This window comes from Crinia signifera, chromosome 3 (assembly GCF_055691185.1).
Source record: "Crinia signifera chromosome 3, ASM5569118v1, whole genome shotgun sequence".
Lineage (NCBI taxonomy): Eukaryota > Metazoa > Chordata > Amphibia > Anura > Myobatrachidae > Crinia > Crinia signifera.
Genome location: NC_139219.1, coordinates 338,203,949 through 338,224,835, shown reverse-complemented (window position 1 = coordinate 338,224,835; position 20,887 = coordinate 338,203,949). Strand labels below are relative to the sequence as shown.

Sequence of the window (20,887 nt, the reverse complement as noted above, 5' to 3'; positions counted from 1 at the left end):
ATTTGTATATACCCTTCACAGTTACAAATAGTTTTTTGTCATGCAACATATAAAAATATTTAATCAGACTTAGCTAATTATGACAACTACTCACACCATTTTAAAAGAGAGACACCTTATAATATGTTAGTAAATCATCTCCCAATGCCATTTTTTTGAACTTGTCCTTCATCAGTGGGGAATTAGCTCAGATGGTAGAGCGCTCGCTTAGCGTGCGAGAGGTAGTGAGATCGATGCTCGCATTCTCCAAATGATTTATCCTTTCATTTCATTTGTAGATACCCTTCACCGTCCAAATGTTTTAATCTTTCATTTTATTTGTATATACCCTTCACAGTTACAAATATTTTTTTGTCATGCAACATATAAAAATATTTAGTCAGACTTAGCTACTTATGACAACTACTCACACCATTTTAAAAGAGAGACACCTTATAATATGTTAGTAAATGATCTCCCAATGCCTTTTTTTTAACTTGTCATTCATCAATGGGGAATTAGCTCAGATGGTAGAGCGCTCGCTTAGCATGCGAGAGGTAGCGAGATCTATGCTCGCATTCTCCTAATGTTTTATCCTTTCATTTCATTTGTAGATACCCTTCACAGTTCAAATGTTTTAATCTTTCATTTTATTTGTATATACCCTTCACAGTTACAAATAGTTTTTTGTCATGCAACATATAAAAATATTTAATCAGACTTAGCTAATTATGACAACTACTCACACCATTTTAAAATAGAGACACCTTATAATATGTTATTAAATCACCTCCCTATGCCATTTTTTTTAAAGTTGTCATTCATCAATGGGGAATTAGCTCAGATGGTAGAGCGCTCGCTTTGCATGCGAGAGGTAGCGAGATCGATGCTTGCATTCTCCAAATGATTTAGCCTTTCGTTTCATTTGTAGATACCCTTCACAGTCCAAATGTTTTAATCTTTCATTTTATTTGTATATACCCTTCACAGTTACAAATAGTTTTTTGTCATGCAACATATAAAAATATTTAATCAGACTTAGCTAATTATGACAACTACTCACACCATTTTAAAAGAGAGACACCTTATAATATGTTAGTAAATCATCTCCCAATGCCATTTTTTTTAAAGTTGCCATTCATCAATGGGGAATTAGCTCAGATGGTAGAGCGCTCGCTTAGCATGCGAGAGGTAGCGAGATCGATGCTCGCATTCTCCAAATGATTTAGCCTTTCATTTCATTTGTAGATACCCTTCACAGTCCAAATGTTTTAATCTTTCTTTTTATTTGTATATACCCTTCATAGTTACAAATTTTTTTTTGTCATGCAACATATAAAAATATTTAATCAGACTTAGCTAATTATGACAACTACTCACACCTTTTTAAAAGAGAGACACCTTATAATATGTTAGTAAATGATCTCCCAATGCCATTTTTTGAACTAGTCTTTCATTATTGGGGAATTAGCTCAGATGGTAGAGCGCTTGCTTAGCATGCGAGAGGTAGCGAGATCGATGCTCGCATTCTCCAAATGATTTAGCCTTTCATTTCATTTGTAGATACCCTTCACAGTCCAAATGTTTTAATCTTTCATTTTATTTGTATATACCCTTCACAGTTACAAATAGTTTTTTGTCATGCAACATATAAAAATATTTAATCAGACTTAGCTAATTATGACAACTACTCACACCATTTTAAAAGAGAGACACCTTATAATATGTTAGTAAATCATCTCCCAATGCCATTTTTTTTAACTTGTCCTTCATCAATGGGGAATTAGCTCAGATGGTAGAGCGCTCGCTTAGCATGCGAGAGGTAGCGAGATCGATGCTCGCATTCTCCAAATGTTTTATCCTTTCATTTCATTTGTAGATACCCTTCACAGTCCAAATGTTTTAATCTTTCATTTTATTTGTATATACCCTTCACAGTTACAAATATTTTTTTGTCATGCAACATATAAAAATATTTAATCAGACTTAGCTAATTATGACAACTACTCACACCATTTTAAAAGAGAGACACCTTATAATATGTTAGTAAATGATCTCCCAATGCCTTTTTTGAACTTGTTATTCATCAATGGGGAATTATCTCAGATGGTAGAGCGCTCGCTTAGCATGCGAGAGGTAGCGAGATCTATGCTCGCATTCTCCAAATGTTTTATCCTTTCATTTCATTTGTAGATACCCTTCACAGTCCAAATGTTTTAATCTTTCATTTTATTTGTATATACCCTTCACAGTTACAAATAGTTTTTTGTCATGCAACATATAAAAATATTTAATCAGACTTAGCTAATTATGACAACTACTCACACCATTTTAAAAGAGAGACACCTTATAATATGTTAGTAAATCATCTCCCAATGCCATTTTTTTGAAGTTGTCATTCATCAATGGGGAATTAGCTCAGATTGTAGAGCGCTCGCTTAGCATGCGAGAGGTAGCGAGATTGATGCTCGCATTCTCCAAATAATTTAGCCTTTCATTTTATTTGTAGATACCCTTTACAGTCCAAATTCCCCAAATGGGGAATTATCTCAGATGGTAGAGCGCTCGCTTAGCATGCGAGAGGTAGCGAGATCTATGCTCGCATTCTCCAAATGTTTTATCCTTTCTTTTCATTTGTAGATACCCTTCACAGTCCAAATGTTTTAATCTTTCATTTTATTTGTATATACCCTTCACAGTTATAAATATTTTTTTGTCATGCAACATATAAAAATATTTAATCAGACTTAGCTAATTATGACAACTACTTACACCATTTTAAAAGAGAGACACTTTATAATATGTTAGTAAATCATCTCCCAATGCCATTTTTTTTAACTTGTCCTTCCTCAATGGGGAATTAGCTCAGATGGTAGAGCGCTCGCTTAGCATGCGAGAGGTAGCGAGATCGATGCTCGCATTCTCCAAATGTTTTATCCTTTCATTTCATTTGTAGATACCCTTCACAGTCCAAATGTTTTAATCTTTCATTTTATTTGTATATACCCTTCACAGTTACAAATATTTTTTTGTAATGCAACATATAAAAATATTTAATCAGACTTAGCTAATTATGACAACTACTCACACCATTTTAAAAGAGAGACACCTTATAATATGTTAGTAAATGATCTCCCAATGCCTTTTTTTGAACTTGTCATTCATCAATGGGGAATTATCTCAGATGGTAGAGCGCTCGCTTAGCATGCGAGAGATAGCAAAATCTATGCTCGCATTCTCCAAATGTTTTATCCTTTCATTTCATTTGTAGATACCCTTCACAGTCCAAATGTTTTAATCTTTCATTTTATTTGTATATACCCTTCACAGTTACAAATAGTTTTTTGTCATGCAACATATAAAAATATTTAGTCTGTCTTAGCTAATTATGACAACTACTCACTCCATTTTGAAAGAGAGACACCTTATAATATGTTAGTAAATCATCTCCCAATGCCATTTTTTTGAAGTTGTCGTTCATCAATGGGGAATTAGCTCAGATTGTAGAGCGCTCAATTAGCATGCGAGAGGTAGCGAGATTGAAGCTCGCATTCTCCAAATGATTTAGCCTTTCATTTTATTTGTAGATACCCTTTACAGTTCAAATGTTTTAATCTTTCATTTTATTTGTATATACCCTTCACAGTTACAAATAGTTTTTTGTCATGCAACATATAAAAATATTTAATCAGACTTAGCTAATTATGACAACTACTCACACCATTTTAAAAGAAAGACACCTTATAATATGTTAGTAAATGATCTCCCAATGCCATTTTTTGAACTAGTCTTTCATCAATGGGGAATTAACTCAGATGGAAGAGCGCTCCCTTAGCATGCGAGAGGTAGCGAGATCGATGCTCGCTTTCTCCAAGTGTTTTATCCTTTCATTTCCTTTATAGATACCCTTCACAGTTGAAATGTTTTAATCTTTCATTTTATTTGTATATACCCTTCACAGTTACAAATAGTTTTTTATCATGCAACATATACAAATATTTAATCAGACTTAGCTAATTATGACAACTACTCACACCATTTTAAAAGGGAGACACCTTATAATATGTTAGTAAATGATCTCCCAATGCCTTTTTTTGAACTTGTCATTCATCAATGGGGAATTATCTCAGATGGTAGAGCGCTCGCTTAGCATGCGAGAGGTAGCGAGATCGATGCTCGCATTCTCCAAATGTTTTATCCTTTCATTTCCTTTATAGATACCATTCACAGTCCAGATGGTAGAGCGCTCGCTTAGCATGCGAGAGGTAGCGAAATATATGCTCGCATTCTCCAAACGTTTTATCCTTTCATTTCATTTGTAGATACCCTTCACAGTCCAATTTTTTTAATCTTTCATTTTATTTGTATATACCCTTCACAGTTACACATAGTTTTTTGTCATGCAACATATAAAAATATTTAGTCAGACTTAGCTAATTATGACAACTACTCACACAATTTTATAAGAGAGACACCTTATAATATGTCAGTAAATGATCTCCCAATGCCTTTTTTTTGAACTTGTCATTCATCAATGGGGAATTAGCTCAGATGGTAGAGCGCTCGCTTAGCATGCGAGAGTTAGCGAGATCGATGCTCGCCTTCTCCAAATGTTTTATCCTTTCATTTCATTTGTAGATACCCTTCACAGTCCAAATGTTTTAATCTTTCATTTTATTTGTATATACCCTTCACAGTTACAAATAGTTTTTTGTCATGCAACATATAAAAATATTTAATCAGACTTAGCTAATTATGACAACTACTCACACCATTTTAAAAGAAAGACACCTTATAATATGTTAGTAAATGATCTCCCAATGCCTTTTTTTAAACAGTTATTCATTAATGGGGAATTATCTCAGATGGTAGAGCGCTCGCTTAGCATGCGAGAGGTAGCGAGGTCGATGCTCGCATTCTCCAAATGTTTTATCCTTTCATTTCATTTGTAGATACCCTTCACAGTCCAAATGTTTTAATCTTTCATTTTATTTGTATATACCCTTCACAGTTACAAATAGTTTTTTGTCATGCAACATATAAAAATATTTAGTCAGACTTAGCTAATTATGACAACTACTCACACCATTTTAAAAGAGAGACACCTTATAATATGTTAGTAAATGATCTCCCAATGCCTTTTTTTGAACTTGTCATTCATCAATGGGGAATTATCTCAGATGGTAGAGCGCTCGCTTAGCATGCGAGAGGTAGCGAGATCGATGCTCGCATTCTCCAAATGTTTTATCCTTTCATTTCCTTTATAGATACCCTTCACAGTCCAGATGGTAGAGCGCTCGCTTAGCATGCGAGAGGTAGCGAGTTCTATGCTCGCATTCTCCAAACTTTTTATCCTTTCATTTCATTTGTAGATACCCTTCACAGTCCAAATTTTTTAATCTTTCATTTTATTTGTATATACCCTTCACAGTTACACATAGTTTTTTGTCATGCAACATATAAAAATATTTAATCAGACTTAGCTAATTATGACAACTACTCACACCATTTTAAAAGGGAGACACCTTATAATATGTTAGTAAATGATCTCCCAATGCCTTTTTTTGAACTTGTCATTCATCAATGTGGAATTATCTCAGATGGTAGAGCGCTCGCTTAGCATGCGAGAGGTAGCGAGATCGATGCTCGCATTCTCCAAATGTTTTATCCTTTCATTTCCTTTATAGATACCCTTCACAGTCCAGATGGTAGAGCGCTCGCTTAGCATGCGAGAGGTAGCGAAATCTATGCTCGCATTCTCCAAACGTTTTATCCTTTCATTTCATTTGTAGATACCCTTCACAGTCCATTTTTTTTAATCTTTCATTTTATTTGTATATACCCTTCACAGTTACACATAGTTTTTTGTCATGCAACATATAAAAATATTTAGTCAGACTTAGCTAATTATGACAACTACTCACACAATTTTAAAAGAGAGACACCTTATAATATGTCAGTAAATGATCTCCCAATGCCTTTTTTTTGAACTTGTCATTCATCAATGGGGAATTAGCTCAGATGGTAGAGCGCTCGCTTAGCATGCGGGAGTTAGCGAGATCGATGCTCGCCTTCTCCAAATGTTTTATCCTTTCATTTCATTTGTAGATACCCTTCACAGTCCAAATGTTTTAATCTTTCATTTTATTTGTATATACCCTTCACAGTTACAAATAGTTTTTTGTCATGCAACATATAAAAATATTTAATCAGACTTAGCTAATTATGACAACTACTCACACCATTTTAAAAGAGAGACACCTTATAATATGTTAGTAAATCATCTCCAAATGCCATTTTTTTTAAGTTGTCATTCATCAATGGGGAATTAGCTCAGATGATAGAGCGCTCGCTTAGCATGCGAGAGGTAGCGAGATCGATGCTCGCATTCTCCAAATGATTTAGCCTTTCATTTCATTTGTAGATACCCTTCACAGTCCAAATGTTTTAATCTTTCATTTTATCTTTATATACCCTTCACAGTTACAAATATTTTTTTGTCATGCAACATATAAAAATATTTAATCAGACTTAGCTAATTATGACAACTACTCACACCATTTTAAAAGAGAGACACCTTATAATATGTTAGTAAATGATCTCCCAATGCCTTTTTTTGAACTTGTCATTCATCAATGGGGAATTATCTCAGATGCTAGAGCGCTCGCTTAGCATGCGAGAGGTAGCAAAATCTATGCTCGCATTCTCCAAATGTTTTATCCTTTCATTTCATTTGTAGATACCCTTCACAGTCCAAATGTTTTAATCTTTCATTTTATTTGTATATACCCTTCACAGTTACACATAGTTTTTTGTCATGCAACATATCAAAATATTTAGTCAGACTTAGCTAATTATGCCAACGACTCACACCATTTTAAAAGAGAGACACCTTATAATATGTTAGTAAATGATCTCCCAATGCCTTTTTTTGAACTTGTCATTCATCAATGGGGAATTATCTCAGATGGTAAAGCGCTCGCTTAGCATGTGAGAGGTAGCGAGATCTATGCTCGCATTCTCCAAATGTTTTATCCTTTCTTTTCATTTGTAGATACCCTTCACAGTCCAAATGTTTTAATCTTTCATTTTATTTGTATATACCCTTCACAGTTACAAATAGTTTTTTGTCATGCAACATATAAAAATATTTAATCAGACTTAGCTAATTATGACAACTACTCACACCATTTTAAAAGAGAGACACCTTATAATATGTTAGTAAATCATCTCCCAATGCCATTTTTTTGAACTTGTCCTTCATCAGTGGGGAATTAGCTCAGATGGTAGAGCGCTCGCTTAGCATGCGAGAGGTAGCGAGATCGATGCTCGCATTCTCCAAATGATTTATCTTTTCATTTCATTTGTAGATACCCTTCACCGTCCAAATGTTTTAATCTTTCATTTTATTTGTATATACCCTTCACAGTTACAAATATTTTTTTGTCATGCAACATATAAAAATATTTAGTCAGACTTAGCTAATTATGACAACTACTTACACCATTTTAAAAGAGAGACACCTTATAATATGTTAGTAAATGATCTCCCAATGCCTTTTTTTTAACTTGTCATTCATCAATGGGGAATTAGCTCAGATGGTAGAGCGCTCGCTTAGCATGCGAGAGGTAGCGAGATCTATGCTCGCATTCTCCAAATGTTTTATCCTTTCATTTCATTTGTAGATACCCTTCACAGTTCAAATGTTTTAATCTTTCATTTTATTTGTATATACCCTTCACAGTTACAAATAGTTTTTTGTCATGCAACATATAAAAATATTTAATCAGACTTAGCTAATTATGACAACTACTCACACCATTTTAAAATAGAGACACCTTATAATATGTTAGTAAATCACCTCCCTATGCCATTTTTTTAAAGTTGTCATTCATCAATGGGGAATTAGCTCAGATGGTAGAGCGCTCGCTTTGCATGCGAGAGGTAGCGAGATCGATGCTTGCATTCTCCAAATGATTTAGCCTTTCGTTTCATTTGTAGATACCCTTCACAGTCCAAATGTTTTAATCTTTCATTTTATTTGTATATACCAGGCATTCCCAACCACGGTCCTCACGGCACACCAACAGTGCAGGTTTTGTAGATATCCAGGCTTGAGCACAGGTGACTTAATTAGTATCTGAGGGATTCTGATTAAACCATCTGTGCTGAAGCCTGGATATCACTAAAACCTGCACTGTTGGTGTGCCTTGAGGACCATGGTTGGGAATGCCTGGTATATACCCTTCACAGTTACAAATAGTTTTTTGTCATGCAACATATAAAAATATTTAATCAGACTTAGCTAATTATGACAACTACTCACACCATTTTAAAAGAGAGACACCTTATAATATGTTAGTAAATCATCTCCCAATGCCATTTTTTTTAACTTGTCCTTCATCAATGGGGAATTAGCTCAGATGGTAGAGCGCTCGCTTAGCATGCGAGAGGTAGCGAGATCGATGCTCGCATTCTCCAAATGTTTTATCCTTTCATTTCATTTGTAGATACCCTTCACAGTCCAAATGTTTTAATCTTTCATTTTATTTGTATATACCCTTCACAGTTACAAATATTTTTTTGTCATGCAACATATAAAAATATTTAATCAGACTTAGCTAATTATGACAACTACTCACACCATTTTAAAAGAGAGACACCTTATAATATGTTAGTAAATGATCTCCCAATGCCTTTTTTTGAACTTGTCATTCATCAATGGGGAATTATCTCAGATGGTAGAGCGCTCGCTTAGCATGCGAGAGATAGCAAAATCTATGCTCGCATTCTCCAAATGTTTTATCCTTTCATTTCATTTGTAGATACCCTTCACAGTCCAAATGTTTTAATCTTTCATTTTATTTGTATATACCCTTCACAGTTACACATAGTTTTTTGTCATGCAACATATAAAAATATTTAGTCAGACTTAGCTAATTATGCCAACGACTCACACCATTTTAAAAGAGAGACACCTTATAATATGTTAGTAAATGATCTCCCAATGCCTTTTTTTTGAACTTGTCATTGATCAATGGGGAATTAGCTCAGATGGTAGAGCGCTCGCTTAGCATGCGAGAGGTAGCGAGATCTATGCTCGCATTCTCCAAATGTTTTATCCTTTCATTTCATTTGTAGATACCCTTCACAGTTCAAATGTTTTAATCTTTCATTTTATTTGTATATACCCTTCACAGTTACAAATAGTTTTTTGTCATGCAACATATAAAAATATTTAATCAGACTTAGCTAATTATGACAACTACTCACACCATTTTAAAAGAGAGACACCTTATAATATGTTAGTAAATCACCTCCCTATGCCATTTTTTTAAAGTTGTCATTCATCAATGGGGAATTAGCTCAGATGGTAGAGCGCTCGCTTTGCATGCGAGAGGTAGCGAGATCGATGCTTGCATTCTCCAAATGATTTAGCCTTTCGTTTCATTTGTAGATACCCTTCACAGTCCAAATGTTTTAATCTTTCATTTTATTTGTATATACCCTTCACAGTTACAAATAGTTTTTTGTCATGCAACATATAAAAATATTTAATCAGACTTAGCTAATTATGACAACTACTCACACCATTTTAAAAGAGAGACACCTTATAATATGTTAGTAAATCATCTCCCAATGCCATTTTTTTTAACTTGTCCTTCATCAATGGGGAATTAGCTCAGACGGTAGAGCGCTCGCTTAGCATGCGAGAGGTAGCGAGATCGATGCTCGCATTCTCCAAATGTTTTATCATTTCATTTGTAGATACCCTTCACAGTCCAAATGTTTTAATCTTTCATTTTATTTGTATATACCCTTCACAGTTACAAATATTTTTTTGTCATGCAACATATAAAAATATTTAATCAGACTTAGCTAATTATGACAACTACTCACACCATTTTAAAAGAGAGACACCTTATAATATGTTAGTAAATGATCTCCCAATGCCTTTTTTTGAACTTGTCATTCATCAATGGGGAATTATCTCAGATGGTAGAGCGCTCGCTTAGCATGCGAGAGATAGCAAAATCTATGCTCGCATTCTCCAAATGTTTTATCCTTTCATTTCATTTGTAGATACCCTTCACAGTCCAAATGTTTTAATCTTTCATTTTATTTGTATATACCCTTCACAGTTACACATAGTTTTTTGTCATGCAACATATAAAAATATTTAGTCAGACTTAGCTAATTATGCCAACGACTCACACCATTTTAAAAGAGAGACACCTTATAATATGTTAGTAAATGATCTCCCAATGCCTTTTTTTTGAACTTGTTATTCATCAATGGGTAATTAGCTCAGATGGTAGAGCGCTCGCTTAGCATGCGAGAGGTAGCGAGATCTATGCTCGCATTCTCCAAATGTTTTATCCTTTCATTTCATTTGTAGATACCCTTCACAGTTCAAATGTTTTAATCTTTCATTTTATTTGTATATACCCTTCACAGTTACAAATAGTTTTTTGTCATGCAACATATAAAAATATTTAGTCAGACTTAGCTAATTATGCCAACGACTCACACCATTTTAAAAGAGAGACACCTTATAATATGTTAGTAAATGATCTCCCAATGCCTTTTTTTTGAACTTGTCATTGATCAATGGGGAATTAGCTCAGATGGTAGAGCGCTCGCTTAGCATGCGAGAGGTAGCGAGATCTATGCTCGCATTCTCCAAATGTTTTATCCTTTCATTTCATTTGTAGATACCCTTCACAGTTCAAATGTTTTAATCTTTCATTTTATTTGTATATACCCTTCACAGTTACAAATAGTTTTTTGTCATGCAACATATAAAAATATTTAATCAGACTTAGCTAATTATGACAACTACTCACACCATTTTAAAAGAGAGACACCTTATAATATGTTAGTAAATCACCTCCCTATGCCATTTTTTTAAAGTTGTCATTCATCAATGGGGAATTAGCTCAGATGGTAGAGCGCTCGCTTTGCATGCGAGAGGTAGCGAGATCGATGCTTGCATTCTCCAAATGATTTAGCCTTTCGTTTCATTTGTAGATACCCTTCACAGTCCAAATGTTTTAATCTTTCATTTTATTTGTATATACCCTTCACAGTTACAAATAGTTTTTTGTCATGCAACATATAAAAATATTTAATCAGACTTAGCTAATTATGACAACTACTCACACCATTTTAAAAGAGAGACACCTTATAATATGTTAGTAAATCATGTCCCAATGCCATTTTTTTTAACTTGTCCTTCATCAATGGGGAATTAGCTCAGACGGTAGAGCGCTCGCTTAGCATGCGAGAGGTAGCGAGATCGATGCTCGCATTCTCCAAATGTTTTATCATTTCATTTGTAGATACCCTTCACAGTCCAAATGTTTTAATCTTTCATTTAATTTGTATATACCCTTCACAGTTACAAATATTTTTTTGTCATGCAACATATAAAAATATTTAATCAGACTTAGCTAATTATGACAACTACTCACACCATTTTAAAAGAGAGACACCTTATAATATGTTAGTAAATGATCTCCCAATGCCTTTTTTTGAACTTGTCATTCATCAATGGGGAATTATCTCAGATGGTAGAGCGCTCGCTTAGCATGCGAGAGATAGCAAAATCTATGCTCGCATTCTCCAAATGTTTTATCCTTTTATTTCATTTGTAGATACCCTTCACAGTCCAAATGTTTTAATCTTTCATTTTATTTGTATATACCCTTCACAGTTACACATAGTTTTTTGTCATGCAACATATAAAAATATTTAGTCAGACTTAGCTAATTATGCCAACGACTCACACCATTTTAAAAGAGAGACACCTTATAATATGTTAGTAAATGATCTCCCAATGCCTTTTTTTTTAACTTGTTATTCATCAATGGGTAATTAGCTCAGATGGTAGAGCGCTCGCTTAGCATGCGAGAGGTAGCGAGATCTATGCTCGCATTCTCCAAATGTTTTATCCTTTCATTTCATTTGTAGATACCCTTCACAGTTCAAATGTTTTAATCTTTCATTTTATTTGTATATACCCTTCACAGTTACAAATAGTTTTTTGTCATGCAACATATAAAAATATTTAATCAGACTTAGCTAATTATGACAACTACTCACACCATTTTAAAAGAGAGACACCTTATAATATGTTAGTAAATCACCTCCCTATGCCATTTTTTTAAAGTTGTCATTCATCAATGGGGAATTAGCTCAGATGGTAGAGCGCTCGCTTTGCATGCGAGAGGTAGCGAGATCGATGCTTGCATTCTCCAAATGATTTAGCCTTTCGTTTCATTTGTAGATACCCTTCACAGTCCAAATGTTTTAATCTTTCATTTTATTTGTATGTACCCTTCACAGTTACAAATATTTTTTTGTCATGCAACATATAAAAATATTTAATCAGACTTAGCTAATTATGACAACTACTCACACCATTTTAAAAGAGAGACACCTTATAATATGTTAGTAAATGATCTCCCAATGCCTTTTTTTGAACTTGTCATTCATCAATGGGGAATTATCTCAGATGGTAGAGCGCTCGCTTAGCATGCGAGAGATAGCAAAATCTATGCTCGCATTCTCCAAATGTTTTATCCTTTCATTTCATTTGTAGATACCCTTCACAGTCCAAATGTTTTAATCTTTCATTTTATTTGTATATACCCTTCACAGTTACACATAGTTTTTTGTCATGCAACATATAAAAATATTTAGTCAGACTTAGCTAATTATGCCAACGACTCACACCATTTTAAAAGAGAGACACCTTATAATATGTTAGTAAATGATCTCCCAATGCCTTTTTTTTGAATTTGTCATTCATCAATGGGGAATTAGCTCAGATGGTAGAGCGCTCGCTTAGCATGCGAGAGGTAGCGAGATCTGTGCTCGCATTCTCCAAATGTTTTATCCTTTCATTTCATTTGTAGATACCCTTCACAGTTCAAATGTTTTAATCTTTCATTTTATTTGTATATACCCTTCACAGTTACAAATATTTTTTTGTCATGCAACATATAAAAATATTTAATCAGACTTAGCTAATTATGACAACTACTCACACCATTTTAAAAGAGAGACACCTTATAATATGTTAGTAAATGATCTCCCAATGCCTTTTTTTGAACTTGTCATTCATCAATGGGGAATTATCTCAGATGGTAGAGCGCTCGCTTAGCATGCGAGAGGTAGCAAAATCTATGCTTGCATTCTCCAAATGTTTTATCCTTTCATTTCATTTGTAGATACCCTTCACAGTCCAAATGTTTTAATCTTTCATTTTATTTGTATATACCCTTCACAGTTACACATACTGTAGTTTTTTGTCATGCAACATATAAAAATATTTAGTCAGACTTAGCTAATTATGCCAACGACTCACACCATTTTAAAAGAGAGACACCTTATAATATGTTAGTAAATGATCTCCCAATGCCTTTTTTTGAACTTGTCATTCATCAATGGGGAATTATCTCAGATGGTAGAGCGCTCGCTTAGCATGCGAGAGGTAGCGAGATCTATGCTCGCATTCTCCAAATGTTTTATCCTTTCTTTTCATTTGTAGATAACCTTCACAGTCCAAATGTTTTAATCTTTCATTTTATTTGTATATACCCTTCACAGTTACAAATAGTTTTTTGTCATGCAACATATAAAAATATTTAATCAGACTTAGCTAATTATGACAACTACTTACACCATTTTAAAAGAGAGACACTTTATAATATGTTAGTAAATCATCTCCCAATGCCATTTTTTTGAAGTTGTCATTCATCAATGGGGAATTAGCTCAGATGGTAGAGCGCTCGCTTAGCATGCGAGAGGTAGCGAGATTGATGCTCGCATTCTCCAAATGATTTAGCCTTTCATTTTATTTGTAGATACCCTTTACAGTCCAAATGTTTTAATCTTTCATTTTATTTGTATATACCCTTCACAGTTACAAATAGTTTTTTGTCATGCAACATATAAAAATTGTTAATCAGACTTAGCTAATTATGACAACTACTCACACCATTTTAAAAGAGAGACACCTTATAATATGTTAGTAAATCATCTCCCAATGCCATTTTTTTGAACTTGTCCTTCATCAGTGGGGAATTAGCTCAGATGGTAGAGCGCTCGCTTAGCATGCGAGAGGTAGTGAGATCGATGCTCGCATTCTCCAAATGATTTATCCTTTCATTTCATTTGTAGATACCCTTCACCGTCCAAATGTTTTAATCTTTCATTTTATTTGTATATACCCTTCACAGTTACAAATATTTTTTTGTCATGCAACATATAAAAATATTTAATCAGACTTAGCTAATTATGACAACTACTCACACCATTTTAAAAGAGAGACACCTTATAATATGTTAGTAAATCACCTCCCTATGCCATTTTTTTAAAGTTGTCATTCATCAATGGGGAATTAGCTCAGATGGTAGAGCGCTCGCTTTGCATGCGAGAGGTAGCGAGATCGATGCTTGCATTCTCCAAATGATTTAGCCTTTCGTTTCATTTGTAGATACCCTTCACAGTCCAAATGTTTTAATCTTTCATTTTATTTGTATATACCCTTCACAGTTACAAATAGTTTTTTGTCATGCAACATATAAAAATATTTAATCAGACTTAGCTAATTATGACAACTACTCACACCATTTTAAAAGAGAGACACCTTATAATATGTTAGTAAATCATCTCCCAATGCCATTTTTTTTAACTTGTCCTTCATCAATGGGGAATTAGCTCAGATGGTAGAGCGCTCGCTTAGCATGCGAGAGGTAGCGAGATCGATGCTCGCATTCTCCAAATGTTTTATCCTTTCATTTCATTTGTAGATACCCTTCACAGTCCAAATGTTTTAATCTTTCATTTTATTTGTATATACCCTTCACAGTTACAAATATTTTTTTGTCATGCAACATATAAAAATATTTAATCAGACTTAGCTAATTATGACAACTACTCACACCATTTTAAAAGAGAGACACCTTATAATATGTTAGTAAATGATCTCCCAATGCCTTTTTTTGAACTTGTCATTCATCAATGGGGAATTATCTCAGATGGTAGAGCGCTCGCTTAGCATGCGAGAGATAGCAAAATCTATGCTCGCATTCTCCAAATGTTTTATCCTTTCATTTCATTTGTAGATACCCTTCACAGTCCAAATGTTTTAATCTTTCATTTTATTTGTATATACCCTTCACAGTTACACATAGTTTTTTGTCATGCAACATATAAAAATATTTAGTCAGACTTAGCTAATTATGCCAACGACTCACACCATTTTAAAAGAGAGACACCTTATAATATGTTAGTAAATGATCTCCCAATGCCTTTTTTTTGAACTTGTCATTCATCAATGGGGAATTAGCTCAGATGGTAGAGCGCTCGCTTAGCATGCGAGAGGTAGCGAGTTCTATGCTCGCATTCTCCAAACTTTTTATCCTTTCATTTCATTTGTAGATACCCTTCACAGTCCAAATTTTTTAATCTTTCATTTTATTTGTATATACCCTTCACAATTACACATAGTTTTTTGTCATGCAACATATAAAAATATTTAATCAGACTTAGCTAATTATGACAACTACTCACACCATTTTAAAAGGGAGACACCTTATAATATGTTAGTAAATGATCTCCCAATGCCTTTTTTGAACTTGTCATTCATCAATGGGGAATTATCTCAGATGGTAGAGCGCTCGCTTAGCATGCGAGAGGTAGCGAGATCGATGCTCGCATTCTCCAAATGTTTTATCCTTTCATTTCCTTTATATATACCCTTCACAGTCCAGATGGTAGAGCGCTCGCTTAGCATGCGAGAGGTAGCGAAATCTATGCTCGCATTCTCCAAACGTTTTATCCTTTCATTTCATTTGTAGATACCCTTCACAGTCCAATTTTTTTTAATCTTTCATTTTATTTGTATATACCCTTCACAGTTACACATAGTTTTTTGTCATGCAACATATAAAAATATTTAGTCAGACTTAGCTAATTATGACAACTACTCACACAATTTTAAAAGAGAGACACCTTATAATATGTCAGTAAATGATCTCCCAATGCCTTTTTTTTTAACTTGTCATTCATCAATGGGGAATTAGCTCAGATGGTAGAGCGCTCGCTTAGCATGCGAGAATTAGCGAGATCGATGCTCGCCTTCTCCAAATGTTTTATCCTTTCATTTCATTTGTAGATACCCTTCACAGTCCAAATGTTTTAATCTTTCATTTTATTTGTATATACCCTTCACAGTTACAAATAGTTTTTTGTCATGCAACATATAAAATTTTTTAATCAGACTTAGCTAATTATGACAACTACTCACACCATTTTAAAAGAGAGACACCTTATAATATGTTAGTAAATCATCTCCAAATGCCATTTTTTTTAAGTTGTCATTCATCAATGGGGAATTAGCTCAGATGATAGAGCGCTCGCTTAGCATGCGAGAGGTAGCGAGATCGATGCTTGCATTCTCCAAATGATTTAGCATTTCATTTGTAGATACCCTTCACAGTCCAAATGTTTTAATCTTTCATTTTATCTTTATATACCCTTCACAGTTACAAATATTTTTTTGTCATGCAACATATAAAAATATTTAATCAGACTTAGCTAATTATGACAACTACTCACACCATTTTAAAAGAGAGACACCTTATAATATGTTAGTAAATCATCTCCCAATGCCATTTTTTTGAAGTTGTCATTCATCAATGGGGAATTATCTCAGATGGTAGAGCGCTCGCTTAGCATGCGAGAGGTAGCGAGATCGATGCTCGCATTCTCCAAATGATTTAGCCTTTCATTTCATTTGTAGATACCCTTCACAGTCCAAATGTTTTAATCTTTCATTTTATTTGTATATACCATGGGTCCTCAAACTGCGGCCCTCCAGATGTTGTGAAACTACAAATCCCAGCATGCCTTGCCACAGTTTAGCTATAAGGGAGTGTTAAAACTGTGGCAAGGCATGCTGGGATTTGTAGTTTCACAACATCTGGAGGGCCGCAGTTTGAGGACCCATGGTATATACCCTTCACAGTTACAAATAGTTTTATGTCATGCAACATATAAAAATATTTAGTCAGACTTAGCTAATTATGACAACTACTCACACCATTTTAAATGAGAGACACCTTATAATATGTTAGAAAATGATCTCCCAATGCAATTTTTTTGAACTTGTCGTTCATAAATGGGGAATTAGCTCAGATGGTAGAGCGCTCGCTTAGTATGCGAGAGGTAGCAAGATCGATGCTCGCATTCTCCAAATGTTTTAGACTTTCATTTCATTTGTAGATACCCTTCACAGTCCAATTTTTTAATCTTTCATTTTATTTGTATGTACCCCTCATAATTACAAATAGTTTTTTGTCATGCAACATATAAAAATATTTAGTCAGACTTAGCTAATTATGACAACTACTCACACCATTTTAAAAGAGAGACACCTTATAATATGTTAGTAAATGATCTCCCAATGCCATTTTTTTAACTAGTTTTTCATCAATGGGGAATTAGCTCAGATGGTAGAGCTCTCTCTTAGCATGCGAGAGATAGCGAGATCGATGCTCGCATTCTCCAAATGATTTATCCTTTCATTTCATTTGTAGATACCCTTTACAGTCCAAATGTTTGGTCACATGGAGAAAAAGAAGACTCGTTGTAGGGGCACTCTTAGGTATTTAGTCCAAATGTTTTAATCTTTCATTTTATTTGTATATGTCCTTCACAGTTACAAATAGTTTTTTGTCATGCAACATATAAAAATATTTAGTCAGACTTAGCTAATTATGCCAACGACTCACACCATTTTAAAAGAGAGACACATTATAATATGTTAGTAAATCATCTCCCAATGCCATTTTTTTGAAGTTGTTATTCATCAATGGGGAATTAGCTCAGATGTTAGAGCGCTAGCTTAGCATGTGAGAGGTAGCGAGATTGATGCTCGCATTCTCCAAATGTTTTAGCCTTTCATTTCAATTGTAGATACCCTTCACAGTCCAAATGTTTTAATCTTTCATTTTATTTGTAGATACTCTTCACAGTCCAAATATTTTAATCTTTCATTTTATTTGTATATACCCTTCACAGTAACAAATAGTTTTTTTTCATGCAACATATAAAAATATTTAGTCAGACTTAGCTAATTATGACAACTACTCACACCATTTTAAATGAGAGAACCCTTATAATATGTTAGAAAATGATCTCCCAATTCCATTTTTTTAAATGTGTAATTCATTAGTGGGGAATTAGCTCAGATGGTAAAGCGCTCGCTTAGCATGCGAGAGGTAGCGAGATCGATGCTCACATTCTCCAAATGTTTTATCCTTTCATTTCATTTGTAGATACCCTTAACAGTCCAAATGTTTTAATCTTTCATTTTATTTGTATATACCCTTCACAGTTACAAATAGTTTTTTGTCATGCAACATATAAAATATTTAGTCAGACTTAGCTAATTATGCCAACTACTCACACCATTTTAAAAGAAAGACACCTTATAATATGTTAGTAAATCATCTCCCAATGCCATTTTTTTGAAGCTATCATTCATCAATGGGGAATTAGCTCAGATGGTAGAGCGCTCGCTTAGCATGCGAGAGGTAGCGAGATCGATGCTCCCATTCTCCAAATGATTTAGCCTTTTGTTTCATTTGTAGATACCCATCACAGTCCAAATGTTTTAATCTTTCATTTTATTTGTATATACCCTTCACAGTTACAAATAGTATTATGTCATGCAACATATAAAAATATTTATTCAGACTTAGCTAATTATGACAACTACTCACACCATTTTAAAAGAGAGACACCTTATAATATGTTAGTAAATGATCTCCCAATGCCATTTTTTTAAACATGTCATTCATTAATGGGGAATTAGCTCAGATGGTAGAGTGCTCGCTTAGCATGCGAGAGGTAGCGAGATCGATGCTCGCATTCTCCAAATGTTTTGTCCTTTCATTTCATTTGTAGATACCCTTCACAGTCCAAATATTTTATTCTTTAATTTTATTTGTATATACCCTTCACAGTTACAAATAGTTTTTTGTCATGCAACATATAAAAATATTTTGTCAGACTTAGCTAATTATGACAACTACTCACACCATTTTAAAAGAGAGACCCCTTATAATATGTTAGTAAATTATCTCCCAATGGCATTTTTTGAACTAGTCTTTCATCAATGGGGACTTAGCTCAGATGGTAGAGCGCTCGCTTAGCATGCAAGAGGTAGCGAGATCGATGCTCGCATTCTCCAAATGTTTTATCCTTTCATTTCATTTGTAGATACCCTTCACAGTCCAAATGTTTTAATCTTTCATTTTTTTTTGTATATACCCTTCACAGTTACAAATAGTTTTTTGTCATGCAACATATAAAAATATTTAGTCAGACTTAGCTAATTATGCCAACTACTCACACCATTTTAAAAGAGAGACACCTTATAATATGTTAGTAAATCATCTCCCATTGCAATTTTTTTGAAATTGTTATTCGTCAATGGGGAATTAGCTCAGATGGTAGAGCGCTCGCTTAGCATGTGAGAGGTAGCGAGATCGATGCTCGCATTCTCCAAATATTTTATCCTTTCATTTACTTTATAGATACCCTTCACAGTCCAAATGTTTTAATCTTCCATTTTATTTGTATATAACCTTCATAGTTACATATAGTTTTTTTGTCATGCAACATATGAAAATATTTAGTCAGACTTAGCTAATTATGACAACTACTCACACCATTTTAAAAGAGAGACACCATATAATGTGTTAGTAAATGATCTCCCAATGCCATTTTTTGAACTAGTCTTTCATCAATGTTGAATTAGCTCAAATGGTCGAGCGCTTGCTTAGCATGCAAGAGGGAACTAGATCGATGCTCGCATTCTCCAAATGTTTTATCCTTTCATTTCATTTGTAGATACCCTTCACAGTCCAAATATTTAAATCTTTCATTTTATTTATATATACCCTCGACAGTTACACATAGTTTTTTGTCATGCAACATATAAAAATATTTAGTCAGACTTAGCTAATTATGCCAACTACTCACACCATTTTAAAAGAGAGACACCTTATAATATGTTAGTAAATCATCTCCCAATGCCATTTTTTTAAAAAGTCTTTCATCAATGGGGAATTACCTCAGATGGTAGAGCGCTCGCTTAGCATGCGAGAGGTAGCGAGATCGATGCTCGCATTCTCCAAATGATTTATCCTTTCATTTCATTTGTAGATACCCTTCACAGTCCAAATGTTTTAATCTTTCATTTTATTTGTATATACCCTTCACAGTAACAAATAGTTTTTTTTCATGCAAAATATAAAAATATTTAGTCAGACTTAGCTAATTATGACAACTACTCACACCATTTTAAATGAGAGACACCATATAATATGTTAAAAAATGATCTCCCAATGCCATTTTTTTGAATTTATCATTCATCTATGGGGAATTAGCTCAGCATGCGAGTGGTAGCGAGATCGATGCTCGTATTCTCCAAATATTTAATCCTTTCATTTACTTTATAGATACCCAACAGAGTCCATATGTTTTAATCTTCCATTTTGTTTGTATATAACCTTCATAGTTACATATAGTTATTTTGTCATGCAACATATGAAAATATTTAGTCAGACTTAGCTAATTATGACAACTACTCACACCATTTTAAAAGAGAGATACCTTATAATGTGTTAGTAAATGATCTCACAATGCCATTTATTGAACTAGTCTTTCATCAATGTGGAATTAGCTCAGATGGTCGAGCGCTTGCTCAGCATGCGAGAGGGAGCTAGATCAATGCTCGCATTCTCTAAATGTTTTAGCCTTTCATTTAATTTGTAGATACCCTTCACAGTCCAAATATTTAAATCTTTTATTTTATTTGTATATACCC

At 33.9% G+C, this 20,887-nt stretch overlaps 9 non-coding genes across 9 annotated transcripts; all 9 read left to right on the top strand.

The window, feature by feature from the left end:
- The first annotated feature begins 1,125 nt into the window (after positions 1-1,125).
- On the top strand, positions 1,126-1,198 carry TRNAA-AGC (transfer RNA alanine (anticodon AGC)). The gene has a single exon. It is a non-coding gene; the product is annotated as a tRNA-Ala (tRNA).
- Positions 1,199-1,756: 558 nt separating this feature from the next.
- On the top strand, positions 1,757-1,829 carry TRNAA-AGC (transfer RNA alanine (anticodon AGC)). Its single transcript has one exon. It is a non-coding gene; the product is annotated as a tRNA-Ala (tRNA).
- A 1,004-nt stretch (positions 1,830-2,833) lies between these two features.
- On the top strand, positions 2,834-2,906 carry TRNAA-AGC (transfer RNA alanine (anticodon AGC)). The gene has a single exon. It is a non-coding gene; the product is annotated as a tRNA-Ala (tRNA).
- Positions 2,907-7,247: 4,341 nt separating this feature from the next.
- TRNAA-AGC (transfer RNA alanine (anticodon AGC)) lies at positions 7,248-7,320 on the top strand. The gene has a single exon. It is a non-coding gene; the product is annotated as a tRNA-Ala (tRNA).
- A 1,067-nt stretch (positions 7,321-8,387) lies between these two features.
- TRNAA-AGC (transfer RNA alanine (anticodon AGC)) lies at positions 8,388-8,460 on the top strand. Its single transcript has one exon. It is a non-coding gene; the product is annotated as a tRNA-Ala (tRNA).
- Positions 8,461-9,650: 1,190 nt separating this feature from the next.
- On the top strand, positions 9,651-9,723 carry TRNAA-AGC (transfer RNA alanine (anticodon AGC)). The gene has a single exon. It is a non-coding gene; the product is annotated as a tRNA-Ala (tRNA).
- A 1,501-nt stretch (positions 9,724-11,224) lies between these two features.
- Positions 11,225-11,297, top strand: TRNAA-AGC (transfer RNA alanine (anticodon AGC)). The gene has a single exon. It is a non-coding gene; the product is annotated as a tRNA-Ala (tRNA).
- A 3,399-nt stretch (positions 11,298-14,696) lies between these two features.
- TRNAA-AGC (transfer RNA alanine (anticodon AGC)) lies at positions 14,697-14,769 on the top strand. Its single transcript has one exon. It is a non-coding gene; the product is annotated as a tRNA-Ala (tRNA).
- A 4,089-nt stretch (positions 14,770-18,858) lies between these two features.
- On the top strand, positions 18,859-18,931 carry TRNAA-AGC (transfer RNA alanine (anticodon AGC)). Its single transcript has one exon. It is a non-coding gene; the product is annotated as a tRNA-Ala (tRNA).
- Positions 18,932-20,887: the final 1,956 nt, after the last annotated feature.